This window comes from Heteronotia binoei, chromosome 14 (assembly GCF_032191835.1).
Source record: "Heteronotia binoei isolate CCM8104 ecotype False Entrance Well chromosome 14, APGP_CSIRO_Hbin_v1, whole genome shotgun sequence".
NCBI classification, from domain to species: Eukaryota; Metazoa; Chordata; class Lepidosauria; order Squamata; family Gekkonidae; genus Heteronotia; species Heteronotia binoei.
In genome coordinates, this window is record NC_083236.1 from 69,767,497 (window position 1) to 69,781,896 (window position 14,400).

The 14,400-nt window shown below is 53.7% G+C and overlaps 1 protein-coding gene across 6 annotated transcripts in view; it reads right to left on the reverse strand.

The window, feature by feature from the left end:
* The window catches only part of CBFA2T3 (CBFA2/RUNX1 partner transcriptional co-repressor 3), a 97,107-nt gene extending 83,037 nt beyond the window's left edge, over positions 1–14,070 (reverse strand). For all 6 annotated transcript variants that reach the window (XM_060254242.1, XM_060254241.1, XM_060254240.1 and 3 more), the window contains exon 1: positions 13,957–14,070. The gene's annotated coding sequence lies outside the window, so the exon portion shown is untranslated. The remainder of the gene's footprint in view (positions 1–13,956) is intronic.
* Between the last annotated feature and the right edge of the window lie 330 nt (positions 14,071–14,400).

Consider the following 14,400-nt stretch of genomic DNA (forward strand, 5'->3'; position numbering starts at 1 on the left):
CCAGATGTTTATCCAGTCCCCTCTTGAAGCCATCTATGTGTATAGCTGCCACCACCTCCTGTGGCAGTGAATTCCATGTGTTAATCACCCTTTGGGCGAAGAAGGACTTCCTTTTATCAGTTCTAACCCGACTGCTCAGCAATTTCATGGAGTGCCCACGAGTTCTTGTATTGTGAGAAAGGAAGAAAAGGACTTCTTTCTCTGCCTTCTCTATCCCATGCACAGGGCCGGCTTACCCACTAGGCAAACTAGGCTGTTGCCTAGGGTGCTGGGAGGGTGGGGGTGTCAAATTGGATTCCCCACCCCCCTCCCGGTGCCCCAGGCAAGCACCTAGTTTGCCTGCCTCCCCCGCCCACCGGCTGCTACCACCGCCTGCCACCACCGCAGCCGCCTCCCACCCCTCTATTCCCTTCCCTTTGCCTCTCCCCTGCTGTGCCTCCCCCCTCCCCGCCTCCTCCTCTTCCCTCCCTCCGGACCCTTCCCCACCCCATGTCAATTTAAATGCCAGAACTGGCTCTAGCATCGCGTTCTGGCTATCTAAAGCCTCCCCCCCTCCCTGGCCAATCACTCAATCACAGGTAAAATTGCACCGCGGAGCTGGGATGCGCTTTCAGTCTGTCATGACCAGCGTCCTGAAAGGGTGACCCCGCTGCCGCTGACTTCTCCCCTCCCCACTTCCTGGATGGGAGAGGAGTAAGCGGCAGCGGGGTTGCCCTTTCAGGATGCTGATCCTGACAGACTGAAAGCGCATCCCAGCCCCGTGGCGCAGTTTTACCTACGATTGAGTGATTGGCTTTAGATAGCCGGAAAGCGGTGCTAGAGCTGGTTCCAGCATTGAAATTGACATGGGGTGGGGAAGGGTCCGAAGGGAGGGAGGAGGCGTGGCGGGGAGGGGGAAGGCACGGCGGTGCGGTGCTGCAGGGGGGGAAGGCGTGGGGACACTGGGGGGGGGGCGCCAGGCAGCGAGTGTGCCTAGGGAACCATGGGGTGTCGGGCCACCCCTGCCAATGCATAATCTTTTAAACCTCTCTCATGTCACCCCGCAGTCAACGATTCTCCAAGCTAAAGAGCCCCAAGCATTTTAACCTTTCTTCATAGGGAAAATGTTCCAACCCTTTAATCATTCTAGTTGCCCTTTTCTGAACTTTTTCCAGTGCTATAATATCCTTTTTGAGGTGCGGTGACCAGAATTGTACACAGTATTCCAAATGAGGCCGCACCATCGATTTATACAGGGGCATTATGATACTGGCTGGTTTGTTTTCTGCCTGGTCCTTTTAAACTAGAGATTCCAGGGCTTGAACCTGGGACCTTCTGCATGCCAAGCAGAGGCTCTTCCCCTCCCTTTCAGGCAGATATCATGTCATCACCAGCACCAGCTTTTGTTTGAAAAGCTTTTGGAGTTGGGGGCGGGCGGGGGAAGCCAGCATAGCCTACAATTAACAATGATTTATCCTTTTGTTGCTAAATCCTCCTTCCTCACAATTCTAATGGAATTGCAAAAGCAATACTGATTAGCAACACAGACTTTGAACCCTGAATTTGGTCATGTCTTTTCCATGAAAATATTTGCCAGACATTTTCTATATTGTGAAAAAATGAAATATCCATAGCCAAACACAGTAATTCTGCATTCTCATGCCTGAATACTTTTTTTTGGGGGGGGGGGAGGAGGGGTCTGGTCGATGCTGGGAAGGATAGCCTTTGTGACAATAGCTTAGAGTGACACAGAATATAGAATCACAGAATCATAAAGTTGGAAGGGACCCCCAGGGTCATCTAGTCCAGGGGTGGCCAACGGTAGCTTTCCAGATGTTTTTTGCTTACAACTCCCATCAGCCCCAGCCATCAGCCATGCTGGCTGGGGATGATGGAAGTTGTAGGCAAAAGACATCTGGAGAGCTACCGTTGGCCACCCCTGATCTAGTCCAACCCCGTGCACAATGCAGGAAATTCACAGAACAGATACCTCCCCCTAAATTCACAGGATCCACATTGCTGTCAGATGGCCATCTAGCCTCTCTTGAAAAACCTCCAAGGAAGGAGAGCCCACCACCTCCCAAGGAAGCCCATTCCACTGAGGAATCGCTCTGTCAGGAAGTTCTTCCTAATGTTGAGCCAGAAACTCTTCTGATTTAATTTCAACCCATTGGTTCTGGTCCACCTTTCTGGGGCAACAGAAAACAATACGTTCTCCTCCCCCTACAGAATGCTGCTTGGCTCATTGATCTGAGTGATCTGGATTGTCTGCCCAAGCAAGAGAACAAAGATGGAGTCCAGTGGCGCCTTTAAGACTGACAAAGTTTTATTAAGCTTTTGTCTACTAAAAACACACTTCATCAGACAACAGTATGGGATGGGATTAGCAGTGCTCCATAGAGAGAGAGTGGGCAGAGAATTAGTATGCAAAATAGCGAAAACGTTTTTAGCAGATGTAGCAGACAACAGTTTCTAATGTATTACTCTTCACAATTAAGACACCTAATGACACAGACAGCAATCTCCAGTTCTGACCTCTAGTGCCTTGGCTGTTTTTTCCCATGCAGTCAACCCAAACTGACGATTTCCAAACCCCAACTTGTCATTCTTGTAATCTGCTAAAAACGCTTTCACTATTTTGCAAACTAATTCATTGCCCACCCTCTCGATATGTAGGGCTGCGGCTTCCAACCCACCCTGTTGTCTGATGAAGTCTGCTTTTAGCACACAAAAGCTTAATAAAAATTTGTGGGTCCTCAAGGTGCTCCTGGACTCCTGCTTTGTTCTCTTGCTTCAGACCAACCCGGCTGCCCACCTGGATCTGCCCAAGCAATGATCAACCCCTCCAGCTGCCTAGCCCAGTCCACCAGCCTGCACTGAATCACAGAATCCTAGAGCTGGAAGGGACCTCCAGGGTCATCCAGTCCAACCCCCTGCACAAGGCAGGAAACTTACAAACACCTCCCCCTAAATTCACAGGATCTTCATCGCTGACAGATGGCCATCTAGCCTCTTTTGAAAAACCTCCAAGGAAGGAGAGCCCACCACCTCCCAATCCTGTTAGAATCATAGAAGAGTTGGAAGGGACCTCCAGGGTCATCCAGTCCAACCCCCTGCACAATGTAGGAAACTCACAAACCCCTCCCCCTAAATTCACAGGATCTTCATTGCTGTCAGATGGCCATCTAGCCTCTCTTGAAAAACCTCCAAGGAAGGAGAGCCCACCACCTCCTGAGGAGGAAGCCTGTTAGAATCATAGAAGAGTTGGAAGGGACCTCCAGGGTCATCCAGTCCAACCCCCTGCACAATGCAGGAAACTCACAAACCCCTCCCCCTAAATTCACAGGATCTTCATTGCTGTCAGATGGCCATCTAGCCTCTGTTGAAAAACCTCCAAGGAAGGAGAGCCCATCACCTCCCGAGGAGGAAGCCAGTTCCACTGAGGAACCGCTCTAATGCTCAGGAAGTTCTTTCTAATTTTGAGCCGGAAACTCTTTTGATTTAATTTCAACCCACTGGTTCCGGTCCTACCTTCTGGGGCCACAGAAAACTCCACACCATCCTCTCTAGGACAGCCCTTCAAGTCCTTGAAGATGGTGATCCTATCACCTCTCAGCCACCTCCTCTCCAGACTAAACATCCCCATCTCCTTCAACCTTTCCTCATAGGACTCGGTCTCCAGACCCCTCACCATCTTCGTCGCCCTCCTCTGGACCCGTTCCAGCTTGTCTAGATCCTTATTAAAATGTGGTGTTCAAAACTGACAAGACTCTGGGTGAGGTTTTTCCAGAGCAGACTAAAGTGATACCATCACTTCACGTGATCTGGACACTATACTTCTGTTGATACAGCCCAAAATTGCATTTGCCTTTTTAGCCACCGCATCACACTGTTGACTCATGTTCAGCGTATGATCCACGAAGACCCCTTGTTATTATGTCCCCCCCCCCTTCGCTTTATTGCCTGTCAAAACCAAGACTCTCTGCTCCGGGCAGGAAGGGCCAAGTTTGCTCTGTTCTATTTACAGAATGCGGTGCCCGGAAGGCTTTACATTGCCCAATCCGAGCAGGGAGGGGTAACTGCATCTCTTTGTGCTGCTTGTGGCAAAGGAGACCTCCCTTGTCAGCAGCATTCGAATAGCCACAGGGCTTGTTTCATGATCATGAAGCTCCCAAGTGACTCCTACAAAGAGGCAAATGGGGCACTGAAGGCTGGTAAATCACAGATGTGCAAGGAGCTGGAAGGTCCCTGATTCAAGGCTCCCTTCTGGCATAAGACCCCTGGAGAGCCCTTTTCCCTCAATGCCTGCCACCCCTGCAAGGCAGGCAGAAGGACACTGGCCCAGCATACAGGGCTACAGGGCCGGATTAACAATTAGGCCAACTAGGCACTGGCCTATGGGCCCCCACGCCTTTAGGGGCCCCAGCCCGGCTTCCTCACCCCCTCCCAGCCTGCACATGCAGCCAGAAACTGAGCTGCTCTTTGCCCGACTTGCCTGGCGTATAGTGAAACTATAGGATCTTAGCGTACAGCTGTGTAAATAAAAAAAAACTGCTAAGAGACACCATACATTTTAAACAACAAAACGGTGTAATGTAAAGGTCCGTGGTGTCCTGACAGAGCTTGCGCGTAGAACTTCAAATCGACAAGAGCACGTAGCAAGAAGACATTAACGGAAGACAGTTCAAAAGCAGTCTTTCCAATCAGCAAGGAGTAACAATTTCCAGTATTTAGTTAATGGAGCTAAAGAAGCCCTTCCAAAGACGTCTGTTCTAGACACCAAGACATTTAATCTGTCTTTCTTCAGTTTGGAGGCTTATTTATCACTGGAACCCTATCTTTACAATACATTCACAGGAGACCAACAAGGTTCAGAACATGTCTGTAAGATTTCCAGGTTCTCCACTGCTGTCCTTGCCAAGTTTGCCTCTCTCTGCCTCTCCCCCATAGCTTAGTGAAAGAATCACAGAATTGGAAGGGACCTCTAGGGTCATCTAGTCCAACCCCCTGCACAATGCAGGAAACTCACAAACACCTCCCCCTAAATTCACAGGATCTTCATGGCTGTCAGATGGCCATCTAGCCTCTGCTTCAAAACCTCCAAGGAAGGAGAGCCCCCCCCCCCACCTTCCAAGGAAGCCTGTTCCACTGAGGAATCGCTCTAACAGTCAGGACGTTCTTCCTAATGTTGAGCCGGAAACTCTTTTGATTGAATTTCAACCCATTGGTTCTGGTCCTACCTTCCGGGGCCACAGAAAACAATTCCACCCCATCCTCTCTAGGACAGCCCTTCAAGTACTGGTGATCCTATCACCTCTCAGTCACCTCCTCTCCAGGCTAAATATCCCCAGCTCTTTCAACCTTTCTTAGAATCATAGAGTTGGAAGGGACCTCCAGGGTCATCTAGTCCAACCCGCTGCACAATGCAGGAAACTCACAAACGCCTCCCCCTAAATTCACAGGAGCTTCATTGCTGTCAGATGGCCATTTAGCCTCTGTTGAAAAGCCTCCAAGGAAGGAGAGCTCACCACCTCCCGAGGAGAAAGCCTGTTCCACTGAGGAACTGCTCTAACGGTCAGAAAGTTCTTCCTAATGTTGAGCCGGAAACTCTTATAATTTAATTTCCACCCACTGGTTCTGGTCCTACCTTCTGGGGCCACAGAAAACAATTCCACCCCATCCTCTCTAGGACAGCGCTTCAAAAAATAAAATAAATAAAAAAAAATGTCCTTGAAGATGGTGATCCTATCCCCTCTCAGCCTCCTCCTCTCCAGGCTAAACATGCCCAGCTCCTTCAACCTTTCCTCATAGAACTTGTTCTCCAGACCCCTCACCATCTTCGTCGCCCTCCTCCGGACCCGTTCCAGCTTGTCTACATCCTTCTTAAAATGTGGTGCCCAAAACTGAACACAAGACTGACGGTGTCTGCAGGCTGCAGCAGGGGCTGTGGGCAGTGGGGCGGGCACTCAGACCCTGAGAGAATGGGTGAGGGCCCCCCCCCAAGTTTTTGACTGCCTCGGGGCCTCCACAGGGTTCAATCCGGCACTGCAGAGCTATCAAAACGTATTGGAGTCCCTTTGGGTCCCTGAAAATCCCGCCTGGCTGCTTTGAGAGGTACTTGATGCATCCCTGGGCTATGCTGAAATGGCCAGGAAGTTGCAAAGGGGCCTTCCGACGGCACTGCTGCCGTCTCTGTCAGGATGCTCCAGCTTCGATAGTCTTGACACCGCTTCACGTGTCGTGTTTGAAAGCTAAGTCTTTGTTTCAGCTCCACGGAGTTTGCTTTCAGCTTTCCAAACCCCCCCCCCCCCGCTCTGTTTGTCGGATGTCCCGTCCGCAGCCCTTGATTTACGCTCTGTAATCCACCTTGAGCAAGAAAGGCAGACTGTGCATGACCCAATAAGCAGATGCAGAAAGGAAATAGCTAATGCTTCTCAGGTATTGGGTGCAAGACAGCCTTCTCTCTCTCTTCTCTGAAACGGAGCTGGCCTCCAGGGCTTGCAACCAGAATTCATTCCACCCCACCCCCAGTCTCCACAGAGACAAACCCTGGGAATGGCCAGAGACAATCCTTCCTTGAGAGCCAGCTGTTGAGAGAAGGGGGGGGGGGTTGAGCCAGGCAGCTGCAGAGCCTGGAGTTCAAAGGAGGAGGACCCTGAACCAGGAGTTCAAGGCTCCTGTCCTCAGCTCTCCACACTGCTTGGCGGTTCTCCAGCCTCACTCCCCGTTTCATGGAGCTCCAGTTTCTCAGGCCTTCCTGCCTGCCTCTGTGTGTGTGAATGCATTCATGGCCTGCCTGCCGCTTCCTGTGTGTCCCGTTCGAAGGCCAGATGTGCGCAAGCAAGCAAAGATACGCTTCCAATCGCAACCTCAGGCTGCTTCCCTCGTGCCCCTCCTGGGAAGTTTTGCAGGGGTGGGTGAACTTCTAAGGACAGAACTACAGAGCTGTCACACTGAAGGGACTTCTCCTTCAGAGCCAGTTTGATGTAGCGGTTAAGTGCGCGGACTCTTATCTGGGAGAACCGGGTTTGATTCCCCACTCCTCCACTTGCACCTGCTGGGATGGCCTTGGGTCAGCCAGAGCTCTCTTATCTGGGAGAACCGGGCTTGATTCCCCACTCCTCCACTTGCAGCTGCTGGAATGGCCTTGGGTCAGCCAGAGCTCTCTTATCTGGGAGAACCGGGCTTGATTCCCCATTCCTCCACTTGCAGCTGCTGGAATGGCCTTGGGTCAGCCAGAGCTCTCTTATCTGGGAGAACCGGGCTTGATTCCCCACTCCTCCACTCGCAGCTGCTGGAATGGCCTTGGGTCAGCCAGAGCTCTCTTATCTGGGAGAACCGGGCTTGATTCCCCACTCCTCCACTTGCAGCTGCTGGAATGGCCTTCGACCAGCCATAGCTCTCTTATCTAGGAGAACTGGTTTTGATTCCCCCCTCTTCCACTTGCAACTGCTGGAATGGCCTGGGGTCAGCCAGAGCTCTCTTATCAGGGAGAACGGGATTTGATTCCCCACTCCTCCACTTGCACCTGCTGGAATGGCCTTGGGTCAGCCAGAGCTCTCCTATCTGGGAGAACCGGGTTCAATTCCCCACTCCTCCACTTGCAGTTGCTGGAATGGCCTTGGGTCAGCCAGAGCTCTCTTATCTGGGAGAACCGGGTTTGATTCCCCACTCCTCCACTTGCAGCTGCTGGAATGGCCTTGGGTCAGCCAGAGCTCTCTTATCTGGGAGAACCGGGTTTGATTCCCCACTCCTCCACTTGCAGGTGCTGGAATGGCCTTGGGGCAACCGTGGCTCTCGCAGGAGTTGTCCTTGAAAGGGCAGCTGCTGTGAGAGCTCTCTCAGCCCCACCCACCTCACAGGATTTCTGTTGTGGGGGAGGAAGGGAAAGGAGATTGTGAGCCACTCTGAGACTCTGATTCAGAGAGAAGGGCGGGGTGTACATCTGCAGTCTTCTTCTTCTTCCTCTACTTGACTGAAGTCTCATCAGGATAGCAATGAGGAGGGACAGCGGCTCAGTGGTAGAGCATCTGCTTGGTAAGCAGAAGGTCCCAGGTTCAGTCCCCGGCAGCTCCAACTAAAAAGGCTCCAGGCAAAGAGGAGTGGACAACCTCAGCTGGAGACCCTGGAGAACCGCTGCCAGGCTGAGTAGACAAGACTGACTTTGATGGACCAAGGGGGGGCGGGTCTGATTCCGTATAAGGCAGCGTCATATGTTCATATATGACCACAGAGCTCAAACCTGCCCCCAAAGCCCCATTAGGTGTGGGAATCCTTACCTAGCTGCCCTTTGCAAACACTCAGCACTTTTCGGTAGACAAAAGATTTATCCCACCCCCCTACAAATGCATTCATTGTCTTTAAGGCACCACAAGACTTCTGCTGCAAGAGGAAACTGTACTGCCCACCTGGAGTTTGTCCCGAAGCCTCACACTGATTCTGGGGAGCTCCACCTCCAGCTCTGTGCTCTTCTGATCCTGGGCCCTGAAGCTCCAACTCACCCCCGCAACCCAGAACAGCTCACCTGCTTTGCTCTCACCCTTCTCGCAACCCCCCAAGTCAGATCTCCCTTGAGGAAAATAAGGATGAAGTTGCTACAGCCTCTCTCGGGCCTCTGACCTCCTTAGCATGGGGCTACATGAAACCCGGGGGGGGGGGACTAATTGTCCCCAGAGCCCGACGGAAAGGAACACCAGGGCGCCAGTCCTGACCTTCCCCCCACAGTCCACTGGGAATGTTTCTCTGGTTGGGCCTGCAAACCACACATCCAGACCCTGCCCCCCCCCCATCAACAGCTGCATTTCATTTCATTCCCAGCCCAGCAAACCAGAGAGCCGGAGTTATAAATAGCCATTATGTCATTGAGAAAACAGAAAACTCTCACCCCGAAGTCTGGCTGGATGCAACACAAGCAGCGTCTTGGCTAGTTCCCGCCTCCCCTTGGGATGCTGGAGCATCTGCTTGGATAGACAAGCCACACCCAGCTGCATTCCTTCTCATTGTAAACTCGGGATGAAGAGAATAATAGAACCATAGAGTTGGAAGGGACCTCCAAGGTCATCTAGTCCAACCCCCTGCACAATGCAGGAAACTCACAAATTTGTTGTTGTTGTCATGAGCCCTGACGAGGAGGAGCTGGAAGGGTTAACAGACCTGGAAGAGTTGCCAGCCAGTTCCTCAGCTGAACAAACAGCAGCTGGCCCATCAATCACTCTCCGGCACCAGTGACAGCTGTTGACATCAATCTCCTCCAAGCTCTTCTCCTCCCATCTCAAGAGTTCAAAGCAGGCTCTGGAAAGAACTTTCAGAGCAAAGACATGAGGCACGCTGATGCTTCAGATCTCTCAGCCCTGAGTTCTAGCAGAGTCACTGCCACCCAGGGAGCAGGCTGATTGAGACTCCCATATAGCTCCCACCCAGGACCTGGTAACCTTGTGGAAGCAACAAGTCTATTCTCTGGCTTGCATCCACGCTCCTTCCTGATTCCTGATCCTGATCTGCTTGATTTCCTTGGCACCCTGACCTTGTGGCTTTTGGACATTGACTTCTGATTCCGGTTTGTGATTCTGCATTAGTGACTTGGCTCCTGCTTGACTTCCTGGACTTTGACCTTGGACTGGCTTTGGACTCCTGCCTGCCTGTACCCGGAGAACATGATAGTTGTTCAGTCACACAGTCGAGTCCGACTCCTTGCGACTCACAAAAACCTCCCCCTAAATTCGCAGGATTTTCCTTGCTGTCAGATGGCCATCTAGCCTCTGTTGAAAAACCTCCAAGGAAGGAGAGCCCACCACCTCCTGAGGAGGAAGCCTGTTCCACTGAGGAACCGCTCTAACGGTCAGGAAGTTCTTCCTAATTTTGAGCCGGAAACTCTTTTGATTGAATTTCAACCCACTGGTTCTGGTCCTACCTTCTGGGGCCACAGAAAACAATTCCACCCCAGAAAACAATTCCAATATGACAGCCCTTCAAGTACTTGAAGATGGTGATCCTATCACCTCTCAGCCGCCTCCTCTCCAGGCTAAACATACCCAGCTCCTTCAGCCTTTCCTCATACGACTTGGTCTCCAGACTGTCTTCCAAGGAAATCAGGCCCAGGAAGTAGGTAGGACACGACTGGGGGGGACAGCCTGTGTGCTGCCTGCCTCTGCAGCCATACAGAATTCACATGGGGCACCAGACCAGGATCAACCTCTGTTTAGCTCTGGAACTCACTGCTAGTTGGCCCATTCTCTTGGCACGAGGAAGGGAGATTTCGCACCAAGCACCCCGCAGACCAGAACGCTCACATTTCTCCTAAAACTCAATGGCTATCCTATCTAAAGCCAAAGACCACAAGCTTGCCAGGCAGAGGCCCAACTTCCTTCCCTTCCCTGCCAGACAGCACCTCCTGCATACTCTTCAACAAAGCCTGGATGCTTTTGTTTGACATGAGCTGGGGAAAGAATAGGAGAGTCAGCCAAGCTCACAACCATCCTGAAGTCAACTCCCCCACCAGCCGGCACGTCTCTTGGATAGCCCAGGCAAGCCCAGTCTCCTCAGATCTTGGAAGCTAAGCAGGGCCATCTCTGGCAAGTCCTTGGATGCGAGACTTCCTGGAAATACCCAGTCCAGAGGGCAGAGGCAGGCTTCATTCAGCCACCTCTATGAATATCCTCCAGGCCACCAGTAGGGGTCAGTCACCAGAGGTTGACATGACTTTCAGGTGTGCACACACATTCTCTCTCTCTCACACACACACCTTAAAAAAAATACAAAAATACCAAAAAAAGAAGAAAAAGAATGATTGTTTCTAGATGGGCTTGTCCTTAACAACACAGGAAGAAAAGCCATGCACTCTTGCACTGGGTTTTTACCTTACAGCCACACACCTGAGTCCCATTCTCAGACTGCTGCACAATTTTTAACCAAGCTGCACAATTCAAGCACAGGCGACTTTTCCGGGTACCGAATGAAAATGAGCAGTCAGTTCCAGAAAAAAAAAAATCTTTAAAAGAAACATGAAAGCTTACATTTTATAAGAATTCCTCCCAAACTTTTAAGTCTCCCCCCTGTTTCCTCCCCCCCCCAGCTGATTTCACTAGAAAGGTTTCAGTGTAAGAAACAATTTTTGCTACACCAAAATATTCTTTGCTCATATCCACCACTCCTGCCACAGTCAAGATATTTTGGGCATGCTCAATGTACTGAAGAGCAATTCAGATCCTCATATTCTCAGGGGAGGGGGTTGCATTCCAAAAGACGACATGGCAAGCCCTTTAGCCCTTCTCAGGTGACAGGGGCAATTGTCTCCCACCTTTGCTATGGCCTCTTAGGACTGCAGCTTCCCATCTATTATTCTGTCCAGAAAGTTGAAACGCAGTCCATGCCAAGATACTGGTGAGTTTCAGCTCCCCTGTGAAGCACAGCTCTGGGTGGCTCAAAAATGGAAACTCAGACATCTCAGCTTCAGCAATCGGCTGGGAAATTCCCAGTAACGGGGAGTCCCCATGGCCTTCAAGATACAGAAGTTTGTTTACAGTGTTGGTGGGAAGGGAAATCCACCCTGTTCTTGAGAAAACAGGAGCAAAAGACTTAGAATCTGAGATTCGTGAATCCCTCCTTACAAACGCCCCAAGCCGCCCACGTATTCCACTTATGTAAAGTGCAAGCCAATGCAAAGTTACTCCAGTTGAAGGCCACTGATTTCAACGGAATGGATTTAGAGAAGACTCTTGAGAGTCCCTTGGACGGCAAGGAGATCAAATCAGTCGATCCGAAAGGAAATCAACCCCGGCTGTTCCCTGGAAGGTCAGATACTGAAGCTGAAGCTCAAATACTTTGGCCACCCAATGAGAAGGGAGCCCTCCCTGGAGAAGTCCCTGATGCTGGGAAAGACTGAAGGGAAAAGAAGAAGGGGACGGCAAAGGATGAGATGGTTAGACAGTGTTAGCGATGCAACAGACATGAATTGGAGCGAACTTAGGAGGACGGTGGAAGATAGAAGGGCCTGGCGGGATGTGGGCCATGGGGCCGCGAAGAGTTGGACTCGACTATGCGACTGAACAGCAACAACTCTGCAAGCCGTCTCCTGTAAAGCCATCACCACCACCACGGTGTGCTGAGACCACAGGCAAAAAAGTTCATAACATTCACAATCTATAAAGGCGGGCTCACACATTACAGAGAACACAGGTTGAATCTCAGGTGTCCCTTGAAACCAAGGATCTCCAAGGCTCTAGCTCTCGGATTTAGCTCTGCCTTCGTCTCTGGGTGCCTGAAACAATTGTGCATTTCCCCTCAGACCCCTCAGCAATGCACCCCGAGTTGCTGTCTTAAACAATAGGTCCTGGGGCTTACACTGTACAACAAGGCAGACTTTCCCTTAGTTCCACACGAGGCCTGGGGGCTAGCTGGGCCCAGCCACTGCATTCTGCACATTCCCAGAGGCAACGCCCTCTCACCCTCTGGTGTGCTTCAACGCCAGAATCGAGAGTCGCCGTAGCCCTCACAATGCTGCACCAGCTCAGCTGCAGCACCACACTGGAGTCTGGTTAGGGGTCCTCTCCCTTGGGGGCTGTTCTGAAAAGTATCGTATGTATCACATGCGGGGCTGGATTTTGCCCGGCACTCAACCTGGAGCCCCCACCGCTTGCCCTCCCCAAACAAGGGGGGCTTCAGAGGTGGCCCTAAAAGGGAAGGCGTGGGAAGCCTCACAAGGGACTGTCCCCCCAGGATTATTGGAGCCCCATCCCTACACTCATTTGGGGGCACCCCAGAAAGTAACTTCCCAGCCTACATCTGGGCTCTCTCCCTTTGCCCGCCTTGCCCTCTGCTTCCAGGGCCCCTGGCCAATCCCGCCAGGCTGAAGAGAGGGAGGGGTCCCTCCTCCGCCCCACTGAATCCCTCCAAGCAGCTGCTGGAGCAGAAGCAGGCCTGGGGCACAGAATTCCCTCCAAGGCAAAGGAGAGAAGTTAGCCCGTGCCCTCTAGTTTTTCCTAAGCACCCCCTCCCCCTACCCCCAACACTGGAGCGCCCTCCCAGACCAGCAGACTGGAGCTTGGTCCATTCCTAGGAAGGCCTCCGGGGCGGGAGCTCCCGCCTTTGGGTCGGAGGGCTCCGGGGGCTGCCGTCCTCCAGAACCTCCCGCTCCCAGCAAAGCTCGGCCGGCTCGCTGGAGATGGCCGTCGGTCGCTGCGCGCCTTCGGACCGCTTGGCTTGCTGTCGGTCCGGGCGCCGCTGCCCCTTCTTTCCCTTTCTCGGGCGAGCAGAGGAACGCGGGCAAGAAAGCTGCTTGGCGGGGCGGGGCGGGGCTGGGGGATCCGCGGGCAACGCCGACCCTTCGCGAGGAAGCCTGGGCAGGAGCGCCCCTTCGCGGGTCCACCCCGGCTTCTTCTGCCCAGTGGGGAGGGAAGGGAGCGCCTTTGCGCCCTGCTCGCTCCCTTCCCTTCCCATCCCCAACCCGCGCCTCCCCACCGGCTGGCATTCGGGGCTCTCCTCCGCGGCACCCGAAGAGCTGCGGGGCCGTTGGTGGGGCGAGCGGAGCTCCTTTTGCCCCAAAGCGCGCGGCACAGAAGAGAGCGAGCGAGAGCCCTCGCCGAAGCCAGCCGCAGCCAGGACGCAGCAGCGGAGCGCACGGCAGGCTAGAAGAAGGCGCACATCTGGCCACATGTGTTCCCCCACCCGCCCGCCCGCCTCCGCCTTTGTTTGGAAGCTGCAAGAGCCAGGAGATCCCTGCGAGCTGAGAGCGGGACGGAGGCGGAGGGAGGGAAGCGTTTCCCCGGGGGGGAAGTGGAAAGGACCCCAGGCGCCCCAGGCGCAGCATCCTAGGGGGCCAGAATGGATCCTTCTTTCCTTCCTTCCTTGGGTCAAAAAGACAAAAAACGGGGAGGGGAGGGGAGGGGGGTCGGGACATTGCTAGCCAGGCTTCGGGGTGCACCGCCCTCCCGTCCCCCCTCCCTCCCCCGCCGGAGCCCGGGGGGGGGCGGTGGCACTTACAGTCCTGAGGTCGGTGGCGGGGGGGGTGAGGTAAGGGTCCCCGGAGAAGCCGCGGGCGGCGGCGGCAGCGGCGAAGAGCCCCCCCGGGCGGGGAGGCGAGTAATCCACAGGGGCTTGGCGGGGTCCCAGGCGGGGGGCGGGGGGCGGGCGGGTCCTGCTGCTGCGGCCGGCGCCCTGCCCTGCCCTGCCCGGTGGCGCTCCTGTCCGCCCGCCTGCCGCGGGGCCGCTGCCTTCTCTCCGTCCAGACTGCGCGGCTCTCCCTCCTTCTCCTCTTTGGTACGTGGCGCGGCCGGGAAGGCCCTCCGTTCACCTGCTGCTGCTGCTGCTGCTGTCTCCGCCGCCGCCCTCCGCCTGCCCGGCCAGACGCCCTCCCGCCTCCCCACCGGCCATCCTCGCCGCCCGCAGGGGCCAAGCGAGCGGCGCCGGGGGTCGCCCGGTTGCCTT